General features: G+C 40.7%; 1 protein-coding gene across 3 annotated transcripts in view; it reads left to right on the top strand.

The window, feature by feature from the left end:
- Positions 1-26,738, top strand: part of PRLR (prolactin receptor) — a 155,182-nt gene that overhangs the window by 61,188 nt on the left and 67,256 nt on the right. For 2 of the 3 annotated variants that reach the window (XM_040262313.1, XM_040262315.1), the window contains exon 2: positions 19,969-20,029. The gene's annotated coding sequence lies outside the window, so the exon portion shown is untranslated. Of the gene's footprint in view, positions 1-19,779; positions 20,030-26,738 lie in introns of those variants that run through there. The other variant, XM_040262314.1, reaches the window with a different exon arrangement.

The raw sequence follows: 26,738 nt of genomic DNA, 5'->3' as shown, positions 1-26,738 counted from the left end.
AAGTTAAGTGACTCACTTGATATCATGCAGCAGTTAAGAGGTGGCATCAAGATTCAAAACCAGACAGCCTGGGCCATAAACCCTGTCCTAACCCACCTTTGTGACTTAATATCCTGAAGCTGCACCACCATAACAAACCCCATGGCTTAAAACTGTCTATCTCTAATTTGCACAAGTAAGCCAACATCTTGCTCCAAAGAATTTAGAACTTGCTTTAGAGCCAAATTTTACAGCTATTCCTTGCTTAGCATTCAGAATGTAAAGAAGGTTTTTAAGTGATTTCCTTTCAAGCTTCATTGAGAAGCATTGAGTAAATAATTCTTTTAGGAATGCCCATACTGGAAATCCAGACTATTTCTCTAATTACCCAATTATGCTCATGACTCAATGTAACAGGTGATTCTGCAATTTTCTCTCTTGATCTGGCTGTAAGAGGCACCATTAGAGCTATTGTCACTTCCCTTTTCTCCCCATCTCCTAAGGATCCAATGTAACTTAAGCATCCCCTCCCTGGATTTCTGGGTGACTTCCACTAAATTCCTAGACATCCTTAGTACAGCCATGTGTGAACTCACCTGGAAAGCTATATCAGAAAGCCCAAATTTTGTGATGTTCAGTTCAACCTAGGCTAGCAGCCATACCCCTGAATCTCTATGTGCTAATCTCTGTGAAAGATGTCTGTGTCTCTGTATGATTTTGTTGACAGCCTATTTACTTCTGAAGAGATTTCCCATAAGTTTGTATAAGCTTCCAAAACTCGCTCAAACTGAAACACATACACACCCAATGAAAACACTAAACTTTAGCTAATTGATAGGGGCTTCCCTTGTAGCTCAGTTGGAGAAGGAAATAGCAACCCACTCCAGTATCCTTGCCTGGAAAATCTCATAGACAGAGGAGCCTGGTGGGCTGCAGTCCATAGGGTCGCAAAGAGTCAGGCATGACTGAGCAACTAACACTTACTTACTTACCTAGTTAGCAAATTGACATTTTTTCCAAGTCCAAGTCTGGGCTGTGAGTTACAGAGTAACCACATAGTGCTGAACAGTACCTTGTCACATAGATGCCATGATCTTCATCTTTATGGAATGGTGGAGATAGGTCCAGTAAAGATAAAATGAATAGACAATGTAGTGAGTGTTATGGTAGACAGAGTATAGGATGATAGTGCAGTTCAGAGTCATGGTACCCAACAAGGAGTGGAGGGCAGAAGGCATGGTCAAGGAAGGCTCCCTAAAAGATAACATTTAGAAGGTGAAATTTGTCAGAATTGAATATAGAAGGGAGAGTACTGGAAATTAAGGAGTCATGAGTGACATCTGGTTTTATCACCAGCATTTGTTGAATTATTAGCCTTCTCTCAGTATGTATTTCTACACACTTCCAAAATCAATACTCATCCCTTCAGATTCACACACCTTATGTAGTGTTTCATTGATTCTATTGTGTTTCAATATGTCAAAAGAATCAATCCAGTCTCACTTTGCTAGTAAACAGCTGCGGGCTTCTGAACAAAATCCTGAACTGTGCTTGGCCCAGGTCTTTTCACCTTCATAATGATACTGACTTTATTTTTCTGGGCTCCAAAATCACTGCAGATGGTGACTGCAGCCATGAAATTAAAAGACGCTTACTCCTTGAAAGGAAAGTTATGACCAACCTAGACAGCATATTGAAAAGCAGAGATATTATTTTGCCAACAAAGGTCCATCTAGTCAAGGCTATAGTTTTTCCAGTGGTCATGTATGGATGTGAGAGTTGGACTGTGAAGAAAGCTGAGCACTGAAGAACTGATGCTTTTGAACTATGGTGTTGGAGAAGACTCTTGAGAATCCCTTGGACTGCAAAGAGATCCAACCAGTCCATCCTAAAGGAGATCAGTCCTGGGTGTGTATTGGAAGGACTGATGTTGAAGCTGAAATTCCAATACTTTGGCCACCTGATGCAAAGAGCTGACTCATTTGAAAAGATGCTGATGCTGGGAAAGATTGAGGGCAGGAGGAGAAGGGGATGACAGAGGATGAGATGGTTGGATGGCATCACTGACTCAAGGGACATGAGTTTAAGCAAGCTCCGAGAGTTGGTATTGGACAGGGAAGCCTGGTGTGCTGCAATTCATGGGGTTGCAAAGAGTCAGACACGACTGAGCAACTGAATTGAACTGAGTGGCTAGAACTCTCCTTTAAATAAAAATTAACAAGACCTCATAGCAGTGAACTCAGAAAAGCATCACTGGCTTCTTACGGAACATAGCAACTTTCCCACTGGAAGGGGCAGAGATGCTGACCTAGAACAGGACATGTGCTGGGTCCCCTTCTGTCCAGGGGACCAAATCCTGACCATTTCAAGTATTTTCACTGATCAAAAGTGCAATCAGACTTTATATGGGTGCAGAAAAGAAGTATGAACTGGTCACAGAAAAGGTGTTTAAATGAGCACACCAGATCACGTGGATACAAACCATCTGGATTATTTTCTCAGGGCTTCTGTGACAAAGTGTCACAACCAGCTGGCTTAAAAGAACAGAAATGTATTTTCTCACAAGTTATGGAGGCTGTAAGTTAGGAACAAAGATTTCCCTGGAGCCTTGCTCCCTCTGAGACTCTGGGGAGATGCTTACCTTGTTTCTTCTTGACTTCCAGTAGAGACCAGCAGGCCCTGGTGTCTCTTGGCTTATAACTGCATCCCTTCTGTCCCTGCCTCAGTCATCACAGGTCATTTTCCTTGTACGTCTCTGCTTCTTACCCATGTGTGAAGTAATTAACTAATCACATCACCCATGACCCAGTCTTCAAATCAGTTCACATTTTGAGGTATTGGGGGACTTTAACATCTCTTTTGAGGGGACATGATTCAACCCAGTATACCATCCAAACAAATGACATTGTGAGAGGGTTCCATTTGCATCTAATGTTGTGACTGGGCTTCCCAGGCGGCCCTAGAAGTAAAGAACCCACCTGCCAATGCAGGAGACATAAGAGATTCAGGTTCAATCCCTGGGTCGGAAAGATCCCCTGGAGGAGGGCACAGCAACCCACTCCAGTGTTCTTGTCTGGAGAACCCCATGGACAGAGGGGTCTGGTGGGCTATACTCCAAGCGATGACAAAGAATTAGACATGACTGAAGCAACTTAGCATGCACACACACACACTGTGACCAGGCTCCTGACTTTACACGATGTTAGAGCTAAAAATCCACTTCTGTCTGAAAAGTGAGCCCAGACTCCATGGCCAGTGCTTGCCCCTTCAGAAGCATGTGTGACGTGCTCTCAAGTGATGGGAGGCCAACAAGGCAATGATCGAAGGATAGACTGGAGCTTGCAGTGGGCAGGGTTGCTCAGAATTCGTGACTCACCTCCTGTAGCTTGCCCTTGCCGCCCTCGCACTTACCCTCTCAGTTCTTCCCCCCTCCACCTTGCTCATCCTCCCTGCTTTGCTGGGAAACAACAGCTGATTTGAATCTAGCCATTTTGATTTGGTGGCAAGTGAACTGTAAATCAGATTAAGCCAAATGAAGCAAATCCAATGACTGTCGCAAGCAAGTTGTCCAATTATTGCTTTTTTTTGCAGTGAGGGCAAAAGGCAGTAAGGGCCTTATATATCATAAGGCAAATACTAATTTGCCTGAATCAGCTTGCTAAAGGGTAATCAGCAAACGGGTTGGTGCTCATCAGAGCTGCACGGACTGGTCTCTGAGGAAGTCAGAGCCAGGAATAAGCCCTACCAGAAACTTCCAGTGAATCTAGCAAGTTCCCTGCCTTCTGCATGCTGAAGCAAAGGTCCAACCTTCACCTGACTTGTAGCCTGCCTAGGGTAAGTCACTGGGCTTCTTGGTGGATTTCTGGTGCCACAGGCTCTCTTCTCTCTCTCCCTGGGTGAGGATCGGGTTCTCTGGGAGCGATGAGAAAGTGAAAATGTGTTTGCAGAATCTGTCCCTCACTCACCCCACTGCTTGACATTTTACCTGCCTCTGAGGTAGGTCAAGGAGTTAAACCATATCTGTTACTGACAGAGGATAGAAGGTGAGGGAACAGGAAGAAAAGAAAAGGAAAATATGTTTCAAAGGGGAAAAAAATTAGCAGTGGGTAAAATGACCAAGACATCATTTTATGATGTAATGATCTCTGAATGATAGAGGGAGTGGATTTGGCCCAGATACTGGAATACTTCCAGATTTCAGGGCCTCCTCCTGTCTTGAGCCCCAGCTCCACATTTGGCATGGTTAATCCCTTGACCTTTGTGGAAATCCTCCCTGACGTCACTGGACTAGAGGCCTGGAATGGAAAGGAAGGGCTTTGTCAGAGCTGTATGAATCCACATGGCCCATCTCCTGACAGGAAAGCTCAGTGGAGAACAGGACTCTCACTATTTAGAAACTGGACTAGGATTCCTATCCAGAGGATACGTTTTGCCATTGCCTTTGTGGTTTGTACAGTGCATGCATTAAGTTGCTTTGGTCATGTCTGATTCTTTGCAGTCCAATGGACTGTAGCCTGCCAGGCTCGTCTGTCCATGGGGATTCTCCAGGCAAGAGTACTGGAGTGAGTTGCCATGCCCTCCTCCAGGGGATCTTCCTGACCCAGGGTATGAACCTGCATCTCTTAACATCTCCTGCACTGGCGCCACCTGGGAAACCAGTTTGTATGGCCAGTGGAGCAAATCAAGAACACTAAGGACAAAACATTTTTCTCTTGATGCCTAAGTGCCAGTCACAATTGTTTGGAGTTCTCTTAATTGGCATCCCAGGTCTCATCTAACTATTGTTGTAACACACATGTATTGACATAAAAGCTGCTTACATTTCCACCACCAACATCCAAAAAGATGAGGCACCATCTATTTTTTTCCCCTACCAGTTTCTGTCTATAGGGCTTTGTATTCATTAACAATTGGCTCTGTTCCCTTTGCAGTCTGGAGGCCCTGTTCCAGGTCACCAGTGATTTGGAACACTGGGTCCTTGGAAGTGAAGTTAAGAGAAAGAAAGAGAACACGGGGAAGGGACCAGAAGTAGAGCCAGATTTGAAGGTTTAGCCTGAAAGTTATACTTAGAGAGCCAGTTATATCTAGAACTCTGACTTCCTAGCCATCAGATACTTGACAGACAAGTTAAAAGTAAGGACAAGATTAATTATAAAGGCTCTTGGTTGGGAGTGGGGAGAGGAGGAAGGGGTTAAATGCTTTCATGTCCATCACTGTTTACTCAAAAAGAGTGTCACTAATAATGGAGGTTGATGAACATGAAAGGGTTGCTATTAGTTTTGCAGGTAAGTAGGGGAAATTACACACTAACATTTCTTTTAAATATTTTTATTAAATAATTTACATGCCATCAAGTTTATCCCTTTAAAGCCTACAACTTAGTGGTTTTCAGTATATTTACAGTTGTGCAACCCTCATTACAACCTAGTTTTAAAACCTTTCATCAACCACAGAAGGAACTTAGTACACATTAGCAGTCATTCCCCTTTTCCCTTTTTTCCCTACCCCTGCCCCTGGCAACCACTAATCTATTTTCAGTTTCTGTGGATTGGCTTTTTCTGGACAGTTCATATAAATGGAATCATGCTATATGTGGCCTTTCGAGACTGGCTTCTCTCACTCCTGATATTGATTTTGAGGTTTGTCTAAGTTGTAGCATATGACAGTACTTCATTCCTTTTTGTTGTTGAATAGGATTCCATTGGAGATATACCACATTTTACTTGTCCACTTATCAGTTGATGGACAACACACTTGTGTTTTACTTACAACAGCAAATTGCCACAGTCTCAACAATCTGAGTTGAACAGCTTTTTGCTGAAGGTAGGAGTTAATAAAACAGCTCCTGATCTTAATATATTAGATTTAAGAGAGAAGGTTACTAAGGGATTTAAGATTTAGTTTTGATAGCAAGTAAATGATTTATATTCAGATTTGTGGCAAGTAGATGTTTGCAAGATAACCTAATGATATTAGCATAATAAGGTCATGATATTTGAATTTGTGCTTTTCAGTTATCTCAGTAGAGTGGATCTGTATAGAGAAGTGTTCACACATCCCTTCTAATGAAATAATTTTAGAATGCTTGAAATCTCTCTACTACATCCACATGAAATACAGCACCTGCCTTTGTGTTCAGCCAACAAGTGCACAGCTGAGTTTGAGGCCAAGCTCCATAACTGGTCTGCCAGGAATCTACTGGTTGTACTGTCCTATTGTATTAGTTTTTGTCTTTTCTCTGCTTCTGACTCAGGTGTGAATGAGGAAGCATGGGAAAGAGGAGCAAGAAGGAGCAAATAAGGTTCCACAGATCTGGAAGGTTGCCTGGAATTCATATTCAAGCAGTTCTTTCTCAAGGTGTCAAAACTCTTCCTACATGGGGCGTAGTGGCCAGACTGCAGGCTCTGGAATCTAGGCATGGTCATTTCATATCTTTGTGATGTTGGGCAGGTACTTAATCTGTCTTTCTTATTCTCATCAGCAAAGTGAAGATAATAATGGGTCTTAGTTCTCGGGATGCTTTGAGGATTCCCATGATTCCTGGCACATAGGAAACTGTTAGCCATGAATATTGCTACCATGTATTCACTACTTGCTATTTCCTGGACACTGTGCATGGAATCTTCACGGCAATCTAAAAAGGTAGTGAAGGATATTCCCACTTTGCAGATGAAGAAATTGAGATTTAAGGAAGTGTAAATATATCTTTCTCAAGGTCAGTTGGTTTAAAAATGGCACAAGTCACTTTTATATACCTTTCGGTCTGATTCAGATTCTTTACATGTCCATTACACCAGGGTGCTTATATGCAATGAATCGTGCTAGCCAATATGCTGACGACTGGAATATAGCTATAACAACATACACATGTGTTTAAATAAAAATGAATAATGAATGCAATTGGGCCACTTTGGAAAATAATGTGACCAAAACCCATGGGAAGAAATGAGCAGTAAAAGACTAAAGCGAAGCTGTTAGAACAAACATAGGGCTTAAAGGACCTCAAAGTAAGGCATATCATCTGGCAAGATCTACATCCTCTCAACTCAGGGGAACCAGACCCTGTGGTTTATGGGAATTAAAAGAACATTGCACGTGGTACTTGGGTTAAAGAAGGTAACTGACTCATTTCCATTAGCTAGGAAATTAGTAGTCTCTCGTGCCTGTGTTAATATTCCAGTTGTCAGCTTAATGGTTTAAGGTGTTTCCATTGCCATCACCACTCACCCACCAGCAGCACTTTTAAATTAGCCTTGAGAGCTAAAGAGTAAACAGAAGCACAGTTTATCATTCTGTCAAGTTCAACTACCTAAAAAAGGCAATATCTGATAGCCAAGCAAACAACTAGACTGTAAAGCACAAGTGTCAGCATTGACACAGCACTGATGCATTTACAGCTCCATGAGGGTTATTAACTGTGTTGCCCCAGGAGTCCAGGAGAAGACAGTTCAAGGGTCAGAGACAAATGGTATTTAGATGGTCCCCAACTAGCTGGAAACCTAAAACAGGCTTTCCTTCTAACATTCCCTTCTGAACAGCCTTCCTGATTACACAGTGTGAAATAAGAACAGTTTTGGATATTAATCCTAAATAATCCCAAGTTTTGGATTCTAACTCTAGGAAATATTTATTCTCTCATATTTCTGGTTAAAAAGATGTTCTCAATTCAGATTACCACAATTATAGCCATCAGCTGTTTTAATTAAAAGAGTGTGTTCTTTCCCCACTTATAATATTAGTGGCTTCAAATGCATAAAGAACCTTTTTAAAACCAATTCATGAGGGTTTAGACATCAGGACAAAGGTAACATTTTAAGAATGTTCTTATGTTGCAATCAATTGGGGATTATTTTCTAAATCAATTTCTTGAGAATTCTGGCCTTTTCACCATTGGAAGATTTTTTTTTTAATTGTCCTTTTAATTAGGAGTGTAACCCTGGCTTGTAGATGCTACAAGCTTTTCTGGGAGGGTGAATATACACATGTGGTCTCTGAGCTAAAAAAAAGCAGAAAGTCCTTTGGTTCGGGTCCACTGCTGGTGGCTACCTCTTTCAACCCATGGTTACCACAGTCAAGATGACCACTGGTAGATTTATGCAGACTCACATTTGGGCCATGCTATTTATCAGACTAGATCAGCCTATTTTTCAGCGATTGTAATTTGGTGCTGTAGGGCTTATAAAATCCAGCTCTAAACTCTGCCCTTCCCTGCTAGTCTATCAAGACAATCTGGACTTTGGTTCTTTGCAAACTATCGATAGTTCTCTTTATTTGTTGTTGTTGTTGTTCAGTTGCTAAGTCGTGTCCGACTCTTTGTGACCCCATGGACTGAAGCACCATGCCACGCTTCCCTGTCCTCCACTATCTCTCAGTCTGCTTATGTTCATGTCCGTTAAGTCGGTGATGCCATCTATCCATCTCATCAGCAGCAGCCCTCTTCTTTTTCATTCTATCTTTCCCAGCATCAGGGTCTCTTTATTTACTCTACACTTATTCCCAAAAGGATTTAAAAGAACCTTGGTTAGCTATGGCTCTGCTGTCCTGTGACCTGGGGCATGTTATAACAGTTATAAAAGTTCTCACTTTTCACAGTGTTGCAGGGACTTCATGAACCTTCTCTTGAGAAAGTGATTACCTTCAAGATACAAACTGACTTTCTGCTTCTGATAAAACTGGCAGATGGAAAATAGCTTGGGAAATAAGGGCACTGGACAAATGCAAGCGTCACCCTGTTAGTCAATGAACTAGAGTTTCAATGCAGAGTTCCAAAGAATAGCAAGGAGAGATAAGAAAGCCTTCCTCAGTGATCAATGCAAACAAATAGAGGGAAACAATAGAATGGGAAAGACTAGAGGTCTCCTCAAGAAAATTAGAGTACCAAGGGAACATTTCATGCACAGATGGGCACAATAAAGGACAGAAATGATATGGACCTAACAGAAGCAGAAAATATTAAGAGGTGGCAAGAATACACAGAAGAACTATACAAACAGATCTTTATAACCAGATAACCATTATGGTATGATCACTCACCTAGAGCCAGACATCCTGGAACACGAAGTCAAAGGCCTAGGAAGCATCACTATGGACAAAACTAGTGGAGGTGATGGAATTCCAGTTGAGCTGTTTCAAATCCTAAAAGACGATTCTGTTGAAGTGCTGCACTCATTATGCCAGCAAATTTGGAAAACTCAGCAATGACCACAGGACTGGAAAAGGTCAGTTTTCATTCCTATCTCAAAGAAAGGCAATGCCAAAGAATCTTCCAACTACCACCCAGTTGTACTCATCTCACATGCTAGCAAAGTAATGCTCAAAATTCTCCAAGACAGGCTTCAACAGTATGTGAACCGTGAACTTCCAGATGTTCAAGCTGGATTTAGGAAAGGCAGAGGAACCAGAGATCAAATTGCCAACGTCCATTGGATCATGAAAAAAGCAAGAGAGTTCCAGAAAAACATCTATTTCTGCTTTATTGACTATGCCAAAACCTTTGACTGTGTGGATCACAACAAACTGTGGAAAATTCTGAAAGAGATGGGAATACCAGACCACCTGACCTGCCTCCTGAGAAATCTGTATGCAGGTCAGGAAGCAAAAATTAGAACTGGACATGGAACAACAGACTGATTCCAAATTGGGACAGGAGTATGTCAAGGCTGCATATTGTCACCCTGCTTATTTAACTTAAATGCAGAGTACATCATGTAAAAATGCCAGGCTGGATGAAGCACAAGGTGGAACTAAGATTTCCGGGAGAAATATCAATAACTTCAGATATGCAGATGACACCACCCTTATGGCAGAAAGCAAAGAACTAAAGAGCCTCTTGATGAAAGTGAAAGAAGAGAATGAAAAAGTTGGCTTAAAACTCAACATTCAAAAAACTAAGATCTTGGTATCCAGTCCTATCACTTCATGGCAAATAGATAGGGAAACAATGGCAACAGTGGCAGACTTTATTTTCTTGGGCTCCAAAATCACTGCAGAAGGTGACTGAAAACACTTGCTCATTGGAAGAAAATCTATTACCAACCTAGACAGCATATTAAAAAGCAGAAACATTACTTTGCCAACAAATGTCTGTCTAGTTAAAGCTACGGTTTTTCCAGCAGTCATATATGTATGTGAGAGTTGGACTATAAAAAGAATTGATACTTTTAAACTGTGGTCTTGGTAAAGATTCTTGAGAGTCCCTTGGGCTGCAAGGATATCCAACCAGTCCATCCTAAAGGAAATCAGTCCTGAATATTCATTGGAAGGACTGATGCTGAAGCTGAAACTCCTATACTTTGATCACCTGATGCAAAGAACTGACTCATTAGAAAAGACCCTGATGCTGGGAAAGATTGAAGGCAGGAGAAGAAGGGGATAACAGAGGATGAGATGGTTGGATGGCATCACTAACTCAATGGGCTGAGTTTGAGTAAGCTCTGAGAGTCAATGATGGACAGGGAAGCCTGGCGTGCTGCAGTCCATGGGGTCGCAAAGAGTCAGACATGACTGAGCGACTGAACTGAACTTAAGTGAGAGTTTCAATGTATTGGTTCAACACAGTGGGGTTTGGTTTTAACTCTGACCTCCGGAGAAGCCCTCATCATGGATATTTTTCAAGAATAGGAGGTTGGAAACATCAAGACAAGGAGGTCAGGGTGGATATTCTGCCAAGGATCCATACAGGGAACTTCTTGGAAAGAAATGAATTGAGGAACTTGTCCTAAATATGAGTAGCTGGGAAAGGTCTTTGAATATTCCCAAAAGATGATTGCAGGAATATCTAAAGTCTGGAGAAGGGATGACAGTGAAGTGAAAATTGCTCAGTTGTATCTAACTCTGCAGATTCAGTCCATGGAATTCTCTAGGCCAGATACTGGAGTGGGTAGGCATTCCCTTCTCCAGGGAATCTTCCCAACCCAGAGGTCAAGCCCAGGTCTCCCACATTGCAGTCGGATTCCTTACCAGCTGAGCCACCAGGGAAGCCAGGGATGATAGACTATGGCTTAAATGGTAAGACTTCAGTCTCCAGAACCATAGCATAGTTGGAAGTTCCTTTCTCATCTTCTGGGCCTGATCCAAGCCATTAACCTATCTAGAGTTTCACATGGTCTCTGCTTAAGCATCCACAGTGATGAGGAGTTGGTCTCCTATCACAGGGGCTCATTTCATCTTTGGAGCATAATAGTCATCATTTAGAATGCATTCGTTTTAGTCCAGGGCTTCTGCCTTATAATATGGCCCATTCATTATAGTTCTGCTCAATAATGGACAAGTGGAATATCCAGGGAGACACTTCACTATCCTATTATTGAACTTGAATCTGTTGTTCAGTTGCTAAGCCATATCAGACTTTGTGACCCCATGGGCATGTCCATGGACTACAGCATGCTAGGCTCCTCTGTCCTCCACTATCTCCTGGAGTTTGCTCAAACTCATGCCCCTTGAGTCAGTGATGATATTTAACCATCTCATCCTCTGCCACCCTTTTCTCCTTTTGCCTTCAATCTTTCCCAGCATCAGGGTCTGCTCTTCACATCTGGTAATCAAAGTATTGGAGCTTCAGCATCAGTCCTTCCAATGAATATTCAGGACTGATTTCCTTTAGGATTGACTGGTTTGATCTCTTTGCTTTCCAAAGGACTCTCAAGAGTCTTCTTCAACATCAAAGTTCAAAAGCATTAATTCTTCATTGCTCAACCTTTATGATCCAAATCTCACATCTGTACATGACTTCTGGAAAAACCATAGCTTTGACTAGACAGACCTTTGTAGGCAAAGTGATGTCTGCTTTTTAATGCACTATGTAGATTTGTCATAACTTTCCTCCCAAGAAACAAGCATCTTTTAATTCCATGGCTGCAGTCACCATCCACAGAGAGCAGTGATTTGGGAATTTTAATCTACCGCTATGTAATTTCCTCCAGTTAGAGGATTTCTCTTCTTGTGCCTTTGAATATATTTCCTCAATGATCATAGCAGCCCTAAATGGTTTCCCAAACAACACACAAAGCCCCTGAGTATTGGCACATCTTCCTACTCACAACTTCTCCTCATCTTCTGTGTCTACTGTATCTCTTCCTTTCCTCTGCTATCTGCACCCAACTCTCTTATGATTCTTTTGGAATCTAAGCATGAACTCCAAGCAGAAGACAAAGACTTCTAGTAGAAAGAGCAAAGGAACTTGCTTTGAGCCCTGGCAAATTTCTCTGAAGCTGTAAATATTCTTATTTAGCTGATGGGGTGGAAAGGGTATTATGATAGAATATAAATGAATGTTCATTATAAATTGCAATGTATTATAAAGGCCTGAAGACTTTAACATTAAATTCGAAAAGACCTCAAGCATCATGTAGTCCCAGCTCCTCGTTTTACACTTAGGGACTTCCTAGAATACATTAAACAGAGAAGAAAACTGATCTTTCCATGGACCACAGGAACCATTAGAGGCAGGGCTAAAACAGAACCCATGTTTTGTCACTCACAGTCCGTTGCTCCTTCTACCGCCCCTCAGTGAGGGAAATCAGGGAAATCACTCATGCACAGACTCTAAATAGTACCCAGCATGTATTAGGTACTTGATTGCTGGTGGCTGAAGAAATAGTCTAGGAAACAAATGAATGAATAAATGACTAGTACTTGTTTCTGAGGACATTTTATCATTTCCTCCAAACGTGTTTATGTTTTTAATCAGTTTTTAAGTCGGTGTCTATTAAGGAGCATGGTTATCACAATTCACTTGTAAAGGTTAAATGAGAAAATGCATTAAAGTGCTGAAAAGCTGTGTCTGGCAGTCAATAAATGTTAAGTCATTATTATCATCCTCTGCTTTCTAGCCATTTTCTAAGTAAGATTATGCTGACACTGTAAGGACTCACCTATCTGATTGGTGAGGAACAACAAACAAAAGGAATTTTGCAATTGCAAAAGTATTACTTCTGTCAGTTCCTATCCTATTCTTTTAACTAGGCTATCCATGCCCACCCCTTATGTTTAGCACCCAGAAAGACACAAAGTGCTGCATTCTTTCATTTCCTCCTCTGAGCTTGTGTATATTCAGCCCCTGGCCTTCGGGCTCTGTCTCCCATTCCAGCCAGCACTTGCCAGTTGGACCTGACAATTTGGCTCTGCACTGTGTGAACCTTAGCACTCTTGCTCTCTCTCTCTTTCCATTATCAACTTAAGTCAAGGTTTTGGAATTTCCCTTTGGTATGGTCCACTCCTGGGCATCTGAGTAGTTCTCCTCCTACTAAACAAGGCCCATCTCCTTGACCCAAATTGGTGTGTTTTCCTCATATGCTGGACTCCCCAACCTCCAGGATCTAATGCCTGATGATTGGAGGTGGAGCTGATGTAATAATAAAAGAAATAAAGTGCATAATAAATGTAATGTCCTTGAATCATTCCAAACCCATCTCTCTGCAACACCCCTGTCCATCGAAAATTTATCTTCCACTCCTGATGCCAAAAACATTGGGGACTGCTGTATGGGATCAGATTCTCTCCACATTGTAACACTTGTTATTAATACTGATTTTTTTTAATACTGAGAACAGAGAATTTTAGGCTCTTTATATTTCTGTGTTTCAGGAAAGGGAAAAAATGTTGCCAAGGGTTTTTTTTTTTTTTTTTCCTATGTTAACCAAACTGGCTTTTTCCACCTCTTTTCATCAGTTGCCTCTGGTCTCCCAGATTGATGATGCTCAGATTCAAACTACACTGGAAGAGTGATTCTTGAGTGCTTTATGGGGTTATTTTCCCTTCCAGGGCTTCATTCACAGATCTACAAATTGTCATAGTGATCTCTATCAAGTTGCCAAAATGCTTGAAACTTCTTTCTGAAAATCTGAAAGTATCTGAGAATTTGACAAACAGACTAAATTTCAGCCAATGTCAGTACAAAAAAAGAGCTTGGATAAATTCATCAGTTAGGGCTATACCCAAAGCTCTGATATGGACAGAAATATTATCTGTTTAGTCTCTGTGTCTTATGATGAATTATCATTTAACATCTTCTCCTTTGTCAGTGATACATCCATCCCCTTTATACTCCAGAATATAAGTTCCTTTGTCACCTGGATTTGATCTGTTCATAATCACAGCTCTGTCTTCAGCATCTCAAGTGTTTGGCAAACAGCAGGCAGCCAAACAGTGTTTGCTGAATACTGAAAGAATGAATGAGAAGCAGGATAGCCTTGTGGTTGGACCACAGTCTTTGACATCATCTCAGCTTGATTTTTGGTTATGCCAGTTACCATCTTTGAGACCTCTCTGAATTTCAGTTTCTTCATCAATAAAATGGGATGATGATATATCTACCTCATTAGTTTGGGGAGAATTAAACAAGATAATGCATATAAAGCTCTTAGCGCAGTAGCTGGCATATTTTCAGAACTTGATAAATGTTGACTGTTATGCCTGTTCTTTTCAGTGAAAATCCTGAATGTTGAAGCTTATTAGAGGTAATCAAACTAATTTGACATGACTAGTACTAATGACTGTACTAAAGACAAATTAGTTTAATTCATCTGTCAGCCAGATTTTCTTTAAAGAGCCAGGTTGACAAAACATGTATTGGTCACACCCACTGTATTTTAAAGTAGTATCCTAGGCTTTCAGGAGTGGGCAGGATGTGGAGATATATATGGCACAGCCTCTCTTCTCAAGAATATAAAATCTAGAAGACTTACTGTGTGTGGCACTATGCTGAGTATACATATATATGAGGTATACGACCCCCATCATCTGAGTTACTCTCAGTGCTTTGCAGAAAATTATTCTGTGACACTCAGCTTCTCCTTTGAATACTTTCAGTGACAAGAAACCTACCACCTCTTGAGCCAGCTCATCCTATTTGGGAACAGTCATCACCTTTAGAAAGAGCTTCCTGAAAACTAGCACAAATCTGTTGTTGCTCAGTGGCTCAGTCATGTCTGACTCTTTGCAGCCCCATGGACTGCAGCATGCTAGGCTTCCCTGTCCTTCACTATCTCCCAGAGTTTACTCAAACTCATGTCCATTGAGTCGGTGATGCCTTCTAACCATCTCATCCTCCTCTGCCGTCTCCTCCTTTGCTTTCAATTTTTCCCAGCATCAGGGTCTTTTCCAATGACTTAGCTCTTCACATCAGGTGCCAAAGTATTGGAGCTTCAGCTTCAGCATGAATCCTTCCAATGAATATTCAGGATTGATTCCTTTAGGGCTGACTTGTTTGATCTCCTTGCAGTCCAAGGGACTCTCAAGAGTCTTTTAAAGCACCATAATTTGAAAGTATCAATTCTTTGATGATCTGCCTTCTTTATGGTCCAACTCTCACACCTGTACATGACTACTGGAAAAACCATAGCTTTGACTAGACAGACCTTTGTTGGCAATGTGATATCTTTGCTTTTTAATATGCTGTCTAGGTTTGTCATAGCTTTCCTTCAAAGGAGCAAGCATCTTTTTATTTCATGGCACAAATCTACCCCCCTACAATATTTACACATTTATCTAACTCCTGACTTCTGGAAACAACCAGAATAAATCTAATAGTTCCCTTCATATCAGAAGTCAGCAGAATAATGCCTACAGGCCAAATTCAGCCCACCATTTATTTTTGTAAATAAAGTTTTATTTTAACACAGTCAAGCCTCCCATTCACATATTGTCCACAACTGCTTTTGCACAATAAAGCAGTTGTAACAGAGAATATATGGCCATCTAGGCCAAAAATACTTACTGTTTTGTCCTTAAATAAAAACTGTTCAACTACTGCTCTATATGACAGACTTCAAGTGCTTAGAGTCAACTAACATGTCTCCTCTTAAGGTGGGAAGCCCAGAACTGAGCCTAGAACTGTAAATGGAGACAGAATTAAGTGGCACTATCACCTTTCTTCTGGTCACTGTACTTCCAGTTATGTGGTCAGAGATCAGGTCAGTCTTTGATGCACAATACTGGAGTCTATAAAGGACTAAATCTCTGAGATTTCCACCCCAGGAGCTTCTGTTAAGTCATGCCTCCCCATCCTGCACTGGTGAAGCCTAGTGTTGAACGTTCACAAAACTTTAATCTTTCCAGTCTGTCCAAAATAATCAGAAAACAATTCAGCATATATTCAAGGGCTGTAGCAGTCAGGGTCAGAAAGGAAAAAGATGACATAATAGAATGTTATAATTTACATACTGGTGGGCAGAGTTGAGAAAACTAATAAGGGAATTTGTCACCAGCCTCTGCCTCAAGGGGAATGGGCAGGGTGAGGTCTTTCCAGGACCCATTGAGAGATGGAACCATGGAAAGGGGATGTCCACGTGGAACTGTGACCATGGAGAGAGAGACACTGCTGGAACCAGGCTAGGAAGAAGCCAGGAGTGTTGGGAGATAGGTACCCTGAAGTGTTCTTCTCCCATCCCTGCCTGCTGTGGGTGGGAACCAAGCAGAGCTGAATGACAAGAGTCACAAGAGAGGAGCCAGCCCACAGGGAGCAGAAGCAGGAAGAGGTGTGGGCATGAGGGCAAAGAGTGACAAGGGCTAAATGGTGTGTGTGCATGCATGCTAAGTCGCTTCAGTCATGTCTGACTCTGTGCAACTCTATGGACTGTAGTCCGCTAAGCTCCTCTGTCCATGAGATTTTTCAGGCAAGAATACTGGAGTGGGTTGCCATACCCTTCTCCAGGAAATGGTGTGCCAGGCATTTTTTCATTCTGAATGAATAAGTAGATGAATGAATGAAGTGAGTCCAAGACCTAGTACTCAATCAGTGATTGTCGAACTGCAAAAGTGAGTGAAAAGACTACAATATCCTTTATATTCTCTTGCCCCAGAATCTTGACTGAATTTCCACCCCCAGTGCAGCCCTCCTGGGCTCCACTCCTGCACCCTCCCCAGCCCCTGCTGACCCCTCAGGGCTTCCCACCAAAAGGTAAAAAGAGTTTTGATTTAATTTGGGAGGTAACAGAGCAGAGCAGCAGTTGTTCTAAACAGAGTTACAACATTATCAAGGAGAGGGCTTTAAGTCTTGGAATCATTCCCAAAATCAAAAATACACTCTAGAATGTTCATAATTTTAAAATGAAAAATTCAGTATCACTGTATCCTATGGAGAAAAATGGACGGCTTCTGAGAAAGCTGCCCCAGACAGTTACATGATGAGCACTCATTTTCAGATGCCTTGGGACTGGCCATTTTATGCTCAGGCTTTTATTGCAAAGATGTCTGGATTCTCTGTTCCTCTATTTCTGTTTTATAGATAAGTTCATTTGTATCTATTTATATTCCACATATAAGTGATATCATATGATATCTGCCTTTGTCTGATGTGCTTCAGTTTACAGTTACCGGGGGTAAGTAGAAGTGAGGGATAAATTGGAAGATTGGGATTCACATATATACACTAATAATATATATAAAACGGATAACTAATAAGGACCTACTGTATAGCAGACAGAATGCTACTCAATACTCTGTAAAGGCCTATATGGAAAAAGAAAGTAAAAAAGAGTGGATGTAATATATGTATAGGGCTTCCCTGGTGGCTCAGTGATAAAAAAAAAAACCTGCCTGCCAACGCAGGAGACATGATGTCTATCCCTGAGTCAGGAAAATCCTATGAGTAGGGAATGGCTACCCACTCCAGTATTCTTGCCTGGGAAACCCTATGGACAGAGGAACTTGGCAGGCTACAGTCCATAGGGTTGCTAAAGAGTTAGACACGACTCAGTGACTAAACAACAATGTGTGTATAACTGATTCACTTTGCTGTACACATGAAACTAAATAACATTGTAAATCAACTACACTTCAATATAAATGTCTAAAAAAAAGGATGTCTGGTCTGTCCATTCATTAGGCCAGTAGTGATGATGTCGAGAGAGTAGGGTATCTGAGAGAGATTCAAGATGCATAAAGCTGCTGGTAGGAACCCACAGCTGCCGACTGTCCAGTTCCTCCTCCAGGGGTTAAGTCAACATGGAGAATACTCAGCACTGGATTCCTCAAACAATAATCCCCAGAAGTCTGGATTTTGAAGACATAGAAATTATTTTTTAAGTATTATTTGTTCTGCTACTCTGGTTAGATTGTTTTTGCATGGGGTGTGCAAGAGAAAATTGAGCACTAAATTAGGAATTATTCGTGTGTGTGTGAGCACAGGCACACACATGTGCTCAGTTATGTCTCACTCTTTGTGACTGCATGGACTGTAGCCCACTAGGCTCCTCTGTCCATGGAATTCTCCAGGCAAGAATACTGAAGTAGGGGATCTTCCCAATCCTCAGGATAGAACCTGAGTCTCTTGCGTCTCCTGCACTGGAAGATGGATTCTTTACCACTGTGCCACCTGGGAAGGGGCATTGTTATCTATATGCATTTATCAGCCTATTTTGTATTCAAGTCCTGAAATTATTTTTTTCTAAATCAGATCTATACTATTTTTAATATTTATTTTTATTTATCTGTTTGACCACACTGGGTCTTAATTGCAGCATGTGAGATCTAGTTCCACAACCAGGAATTGAACCAAGGCCCCCTGATCTGGGGAACACAGAGTCTTAGCCACTGGACCACCAGGGAAGCCCCTCAGATCCGCTCTATTAGCAGTTGTCACCTTATGCCTCATGAAGCCTGGCCAATTAGTCCCCAGAATTTATAACATCTTAGACAAAATCTAGAGTCAGATATACTGGAAGGAACGAGATAGGAATCACGATTCTGGCTGGCCACAACCCAGCTGATAGAAGCCCACACCCAATAGCCTGGGGAACAACATGGTTACAACCAAAAATTATTTGCATTTCGAAAAGCAGGCTTCTGCCAGTGCTCATATGAACCCATAAGAAAGAATCCAACTTGAGCTTTGAGTTGGAGTGGCCAGGTTCCCAGTTCAGTCATGTCTATGACAGGATATGTCAATAAATTTCATTTAGGATCTCCAGGGCCAGATTTGCAAAATCGAATCCCAATTAGGATAACTGACAACATGTGACAAAGATCTGTAGATTAGGTAATGGTACTATATCAGTGATTTTTACTATTTGGTAGAGAATATGCCTGCCCATGCAGGAGACACAGGGGATGCAGATTCGATCCCTGGGTTGGGAAGATCCCCTGGAAGAAGAAATGGCAACACACTCACGTATTCTTGCCTGGAAAATTCCATGGACAGAGGAGTTTGGCAGGCTACAGTCCATGGGGTCACAAAGAGTCAAACACAACTGAGCATGCATGTACTGTTAGTATCAGTATTAATTTTCTGATTTTAATTAATTACATTACAGTTATGTAAGAGAATGCCCCTGCTTTTAGGAAAACATACTGAAATACTGAAGGGTAAAGAGACATCATGACTTATTCTCAAATGATTCAGTAAAAATAATCACTTGTGTATACAGAAAAGAATAAACCAAACGTCACAAAATATTAACAATTAGGGGATCTGGGTAAAGGATATATAAAATTTTTTTTAATATTTTTGCAAGTTATCTGTAAGTTTTAAAATTACTTCATAATAAGGAGAAGGAAATGGCAACCCACTCCAGTATTCTTGCCTAGAGAATCCCATGAGCAGAGGAGCCTGGCTAGCTACAGTCCATGGGGTTGCAAGAATCGGACATGATTTAGTAACTAAACCACCACCACCAAGGTTGCTAGAGGGCTTCCATAGAGTCTCAGATGGTAAAGAATCTGCCTTCAATGCAGGTGACCTGGATTTGATACCTGGGTCTGGAATATCCCCTGGGAAAGGGAATGACCACCCACTCCAGTATTCTTGCCTGGAGGATTCTCCATGGATAGAGGAGCCTAGTGGACTACAGTCCATGGGGTCTGTAGTTGGACATGACTGAGAGACTAAGGTTGCTAGAAAACTATTTTTTTTTTTTTTAAAAAAAGCTAGAGTTGGCTTATGCCATCACTTAAGTGCAGTAATTTCAGTCTTGCTATTGCTGCAAAGTGAGTCAGAAATTGCATCTCCTGTTTCGTCATCTTTGAACTAAAATGAGTCATTTCCTCTTTCAGCTAAAGAACGCTTCTGTTCATGGAGGCAAAAGCTAAGGATGCTTTCCAAGTGAACCCTGAGGTAAGGGGGACTTGACACGTGCCCCTCTGTCACACCACCCATCTGTCCTGCTGTCGCTTCATCCAAGCTCAAGCAGGGACTTTTCTCTCTGGGCTCACAGACAGAATAATTCCAAAGCTGTCAATATCCACGTTGTTGCATTCTGCTGTTCTCAAAGACCTTTTTCATCTCCCTACCCTGTCCTACCCAGAAAACCCTTCTCTGTTTTTCTCAAAGAAAATACCATACCTGTTAACACATGATATCTCCTCGGGGTGCAGTTATGGGAGATTTTAATTTTCTCTGTATAGTTTTCTGAACTTGAGAGAATTTCAACAATGACTGTTTTATTATTTTTTTAATATAAATTTATTTAAATTGGAGGCTAATTACTTTACAATATTGTATTGGTTTTGCCATACATCAACATGAATCCACCACGGGTGTACATGTGTTCCCCATCCCTCCCACTTCTCTCCCCATCCCATCCCTCTGGGTCATCCCAGTGCACCAGCCCCGAGCATCCTGTATCATGCATGTAACCTGGACTGGTGATTCGTTTCACGTATGATATTATACATGTTTCAATGCCATTCTCCCAAATTACCCCACCCTCACCCTCTCCCACAGAGTCCAAAAGACTGTTCTATACATCTGTGTCTCTTTTGCTACCTCACATACAAGGTTATCGTTACCATCTTTCTAAATTCCATATATATGCGTTAGTATACTGTATTGGTGTTTTTCTTTCTGGCTTACTTCACTCTGTATAATAGGCTCCAGTTTCATCCACCTCATTAGAACTGATTCAAATGTATTCTTTTTAATGGCTGAGTAATACTCCATTGTGTATATGTACCACAGCTTTCTTATCCACTCATCTGCTGATGGACATCTAGGTTGCTTCCATGTCTTGGCAATTATAAACAGTGCTGCGATGAACATTGGGGTACACGTGCCTCTTTCAATTCTGGTTTCCTCGGTGTGTATGCCCAGCAGTGGGATTGCTGGGTCATAAGGCAGCTCTATTTCCAGTGTTTTAAGGAATCTCCACACTGTTCTCCATAGTGGCTATACTAGTTTGCATTCCCAACAGTGTAAGAGGGTTCCCTTTTCTCAAAACCCTCTCCAGCAAATATTGCTTGTAGACTTTTGGATAGCAGCCATTCTGACTGGCGTGAAATGGTACCTCATTGTGGTTTTGATTAGCATTTCTCTGATAATGAGTGATGTTGAGCATCTTTTCATGTGTTTGTTAGCCACTTGTATGTCTTCTTTGGAGAAATGCCTGTTTAGTTCTTTGGCCCATTTTTGATTGGGTCGTTTATTTTTCTGGAATTGAGATACAGGAGTTACTTGTATATTTTTGAGATTAATTATTTGTCAGTTGCTTCATTTGCTAATATTTTCTCCATTCTGAAGTCTGTCTTTTCACCTTGCTTATAGTTTCCTTTGTTGTGCAGAAGCTTTTAAGTTTAATTAGGTCCCATTTGTTTATTTTTGTTTTTATTTCCAATATTCTGGGAGGTGGGTCATAGAGGATCCTGCTGTCATTTATTTATGTCAGAGAGTGTTTTGCATATGCTCTCCTCTAGGAGTTTTATAGTTTCTGGTCTTACGTTTAGATCTTTAATCCATTTTGAGTTTATTTTTGTGCATGGTGTTAGAAAGTGTTCTAGTTTCATTCTTTTACAAGTGATTGACCAGTTTTCCCAGCACCACTTGTTAAAGACATTGTCTTTTCTCCATTGTATATTCTTGCCTCCTTTGTCCATAGGTGCATGGACTTGTGCACCTATAAGGTGTCCATAGGTGCGTGGATTTATCTCTGGGCTTTCTATTTTGTTCCATTGATCTATATTTCTGTCTTTGGGCCAGTACCATGCTGTCTTGATGACTGTGGCTTTGTAGTAGAGCCTGAAGTCAGGAAGGTTGATTCCTCCAGTTCCATTCTTCTTTCTCAAGATTGCTTTGGCTATTCGAGGTTTTTTGTATTTCATACAAATTGTGAAATTATTTGTTCTAGCTCTGTGAAAAATACTGTTGGTAGCTTGATAGGGATTGCATTGAATCTATAGATTGCTTTGGGTAGTATACTCATTTTCACTATATTGATTCTTCCAATCCATAAACACGGTATATTTCTCCATCTATTAATGTCCTTTTTTGTTTCTTTCACCAGTGTTTTATAGTTTCCTATATATAGGTCTTTAGTTTCTTTAGGTAGGTATGTTCCTAAGTATTTTATTCTTTTCATTGCAAAGGTGAATGGAATTGTTCCCTTAATTTCTCTTTCTGTTTTCTCATTATTAGTGTATAGAAATGCAAGGGATTTCTGTGTGTTGATTTTATATCCTGCAACTTTACTATATTCATTGATTATCTCTAGTAATTTTCTGGTGGAATCTTTAGAGTTTTCTATGTAGAGGATCATGTCATCTGCAAACAGTGAGAGTTTAACTTCTTCTTTTCCAATTTGGATTCCTTTTATTTCTTTTTCTGCTCTGATTGCTGTGGCCAAAACTTCCAAAACCATGTTGAATAGTAGTGGTGAGAGTGGGCATCCTTGTCTTGTTCCTGACTCTAGGGGAAATGCTTTCAATTTTTCACCATTGAGGATAATGTTTGCTGTGGGTTTGTCATATATAGCTTTTATTATGCTGAGGTATGTTCCTTCTATTCCTGATTTCTGGAGAGTTTTTAATCATAAATGGATGTTGAAATTTGTCAAAGGCTTTCTCTGCATCTATTGAGATAATCATATGGCTTTTATTTTTAAATTTGTTAATGTGGTGTATTACATTGATTGATTTGTGGATATTGAAGAATCCTTGCATCCCTGGGATAAAACCCACTTGGTCATGATGTATGATCTTTTTGATGTGTTGTTGGATTCTGATTGCTAGAATTTTGTTAAGGATTTTTGCAACTATGTTCATCAGTGATATTGGCCTGTAGTTTTCTTTTTTTTTTTTTTTTTTGTGGCATCTTTGTCAGGTTTTGGTATTAGGGTGATGGTGGCCTCATAGAATTAGTTGGGAAGTTTACCTTCCTCTGCAATTTTCTGGAAGAGTTTGAGTAGGATAGGTGTTAGCTCTTCTCTAAATTTTTGGTAGAATTCAGCTGTGAAACCGTCTGGACCTGGACTTTTGTTTGCTGGAAGGTTTCTGATTACAGCTTCAATTTCCGTGCTTGTGATGGGTCTGTTAATATTTTCTGTTTCTTCCTGGTTCAGTTTTGGAAAGTTGTACTTTTCTAAGAACTTGTCCATTTCTTCCACGTTGTCCATTTTATTGGCATATAATTGCTGATAGTAGTCTCTTATGATCCTTTGTATTTCTGTGTTGTCTATTGTGATCTCTCCATTTTCATTTCTAATTTTATTGATTTGATTTTTCTCCCTTTGTTTCTTGATGAGTCTGGCTAATGGTTTGTCAATTTTATTTATCCTTTCAAAGAACCAGCTTTTGGCTTTGTTGATTTTTGCTATGGTCTCTTTTGATTCTTTTGCATTTATTTCTGCCCTAATTTTTAAGATTTCTTTCCTTCTAGTAGCCCTGGGGTTCTTCATTTCTTCTTTTTCTAGTTGCTTTAGTTGTAGAGTTAGGTTACTTATTTGACTTTGTTCTTGTTTCTTGAGGTATGCCTGTATTGCTATGAACTTTCCCCTTAGCATTGCTTTTACAGTGTCCCACAGGTTTTACTCCTTGGAAGAAAAGTTATGACCAACCTAGATAGCATATTCAAAAGCAGAGACATTACTTTGCCGACTAAGGTCTGTCTAGTCAAGGCTATGGTTTTTCCAGTAGTCATGTATGGATGTGAGAGTTGGACTGTGAAGAAGGCTGAGCACCAAAGAATTGATTTTGAACTGTGGTGTTGGAGAAGACTCTTGAGAGTCCCTTGGACTGCAAGGAGATCCAACCAGTCCATTCTGAAGGAGATCAACCCTGGGATTTCTTTGGAAGGAATGATGCTAAAGCTGAAACTCCAGTACTTTGGCCACCTCATGTGAAGAGTTGACTCATTGGAAAAGCTGGGAAGGATTGGGGGCAGGAGGAGAAGGGAACGACAGAGGATGAGATGACTGGATGGCATCACTGACTCGATGGATGTGAATCTGAGTGAACTCTGGGAGTTGATGATGGACAGGGAGGCCTGGCGTGCTGCGATTCATGGGGTCGCAAAGAGTTGGACACGACTGAGTGACTGAACTGGATTGAACTGAACAGGTTTTGAGTTGCTGTGTTTTCATTTTCATTCGTTTCTATGCATATTTTGATTTCTTCTGTGATTTGTTGGTTATTCAGCAGCGTGTTGTTCAGCCTCCATATGTTGGAATTTTTAATAGTTTTTCTCCTGCAATTGAGATCTAATCTTACTGCATTGTGGTCAGAAGAGATGCGTGGAATGATTCCAATTTTTTTGAATTTACCAAGGTTAGATTTATGGCCCAGGATGTGATCTATCCTGGAGAAGGTTCCATGTGCACTTGAGAAAAAAGGTGAAATTCATTGTTTTGGGGTGAAATGTCCTATAGATATCAATTAGATCTAACTGGTCTATTGTATCATTTAAAGTTTGTGTTTCCTTGTTAATTTTCTGTTTAGTTGATCTATCCATAGGTGTAAATGGGGTATTAGAAGTCTCTCACTATTACTGTGTTATTGTTAATTTCTCCTTTCATACTTGTTAGCATTTGTCTTACATATTGGGGTGCTTCTATGTTGGGTGCATATATATTTATAATTGTTATATCTTCTTCTTGCATTGATCCTTTGATCATTATGTAGTGTCCTTCTTTGTCTCTTTTCACAGCCTTTTTTTTTTAAGTCTATTTTATCTGATGAGTATTGCTACTCTTGCTTTCTTTTGGTCTCTATTTCCATGGAATATCTTTTTCCAGCCCTTCACTTTCAGTCTGTATGTGTCCCATGTTTTGAGGTGGGTCTCTTATAGACAACATATATAGGGGTCTTGTTTTTGTATCCATTCAGCCAGTCTTTGTCTTTTGGTTGGGGCATTCAACCCATTTACGTTTAAGGTAATTATTAAGTATGATATGTTGTCATTTACTTTATTGTTTTGGGTTTGAGTTTATACACCCTTGTTGTGTTTCCTGTCTAGAGAAGATCCTTTAGCATTTGTTGGAGAGCTGGTTTGGTGGTGCTGAATTCTCTCTGCTTTTGCTTGTCTGTAAAGCTTTTGATTTCTCCTTCATGTTTGAATGAGATCCTTGCTGGGTACAGTAATCTGGGCTGTAGGTTATTTTCTTTCATCACTTTAAGTATGTCTTGCCATTCCCTCCTGGCCTGAAGAGTTTCTATTGAAAGATCAGCTGTTATCCTTATGGGAATCCCCTTGTGTGTTATTTATTGTTTTTCCCTTGGTGCTTTTAATATTTGTTCTTTGTGTCTGATCTTTGTTAATTTGATTAATATGTGTCTTGGGGTGTTTTGCCTTGGGTTTATCCTGTTTGGGACTCTCTGGGTTTCTTGGACTTGGGTGATTATTTCCTTCCCCATTTTAGGGAAGTTTTCAACTATTATCTCCTCAAGTATTTTCTCATCATCTTTCTTTTTGTCTTCTTCTTCTGGGACTCCTATGATTCAAATGTTGGGGCATTTAACACTGTCCTGGAGGTTTCTGAGATTGTCCTCATTTCTTTTAATTCGTTTTTCTTTTTTCCTCTCTGATTCATTTATTTTACCATTCTATCTTCTAATTCAATTCACTAATCCTATCTTCTGGCTCTGTTATTCTACTATTTGTTGCCTCCAGAGTGTTTTTGATCTCATTTATTGCATTATTCATTATAAATTGACTCTTTTTTATTTCTTCTAGGTCTTTTTTAAACCTTTCTTGCATCTTCTCAGTCCTTGTCTCCAGGCTATTTATCTGTGATTCCATTTTGATTTCAAGATTTTGGCTCATTTTCACTATCATTATCTGGAATTCTTTATCAGGTAGATTCCCTATCTCTTCCTCTTTCGTTTGGTTTCATGGGCATTTATCCTGTTCCTTTACCTGCTGGGTATTCCTCTATCTCTTCATCTTGTTTATATTGCTGAGTTTGGGGTGGTCTTTCTGTATTCTGGCAGTTTGTGGAGTTCTCTTTATTGTGGAGTTTCCTCGCTGTGGGTAGGGTTGTACAGGTGGCTTGTCAAGGTTTCTTGGTTAGGGAAATTTGTGTTGGTGTTCTGGTGGGTAGAGCTGGATTTCTTCTCTCTGGAGTGCAATAATGAGTGTCCAGTAATGAGTTATGAGATGTCAGTGGTTTTGAAGTGACTTTGGGCAGCCTGTATATTGGAGCTCAGGGCTGTGGTCCTGTGTTGCTGGAGAATTTGCGTGGTATGTCTTTCTCTGGAACTTGTTGGCCCTTGGGTGGTGGTTGGTTTCAATGTAGGTATGGAGGCGTTTGATAAGCTCCTGTCAATTAATGTTTCCTGGAGTCAGGAGATCTCTGGTGTTCTCAGGGTTTGAACTTAAGCCTCCTGCTTCTGGGTTTCAGTCTTATTTTTACAGTAGTCTCAAGACTTCTCCTTTTATACAGCACCATTGATAAAACATCTAGGTTAAAGATGAAAAGTTTCTCCACATTGAGGGACACCCAGAGAGGCACACAGAGTTACATGGAGAAGAGAAGAGAGAGGAGGGAGTTAGAGGTGACCAGGATGAGATGAGGTGGAATCAAAAGAGGAGAGAGCAAGCTAGCCAGTAATCACTTCCT

This window comes from Oryx dammah, unplaced genomic scaffold (assembly GCF_014754425.2).
Source record: "Oryx dammah isolate SB20612 unplaced genomic scaffold, SCBI_Odam_1.1 HiC_scaffold_20, whole genome shotgun sequence".
Classification (NCBI taxonomy): domain Eukaryota; kingdom Metazoa; phylum Chordata; class Mammalia; order Artiodactyla; family Bovidae; genus Oryx; species Oryx dammah.
This window is presented reverse-complemented; position numbering and strand designations above follow the sequence as displayed.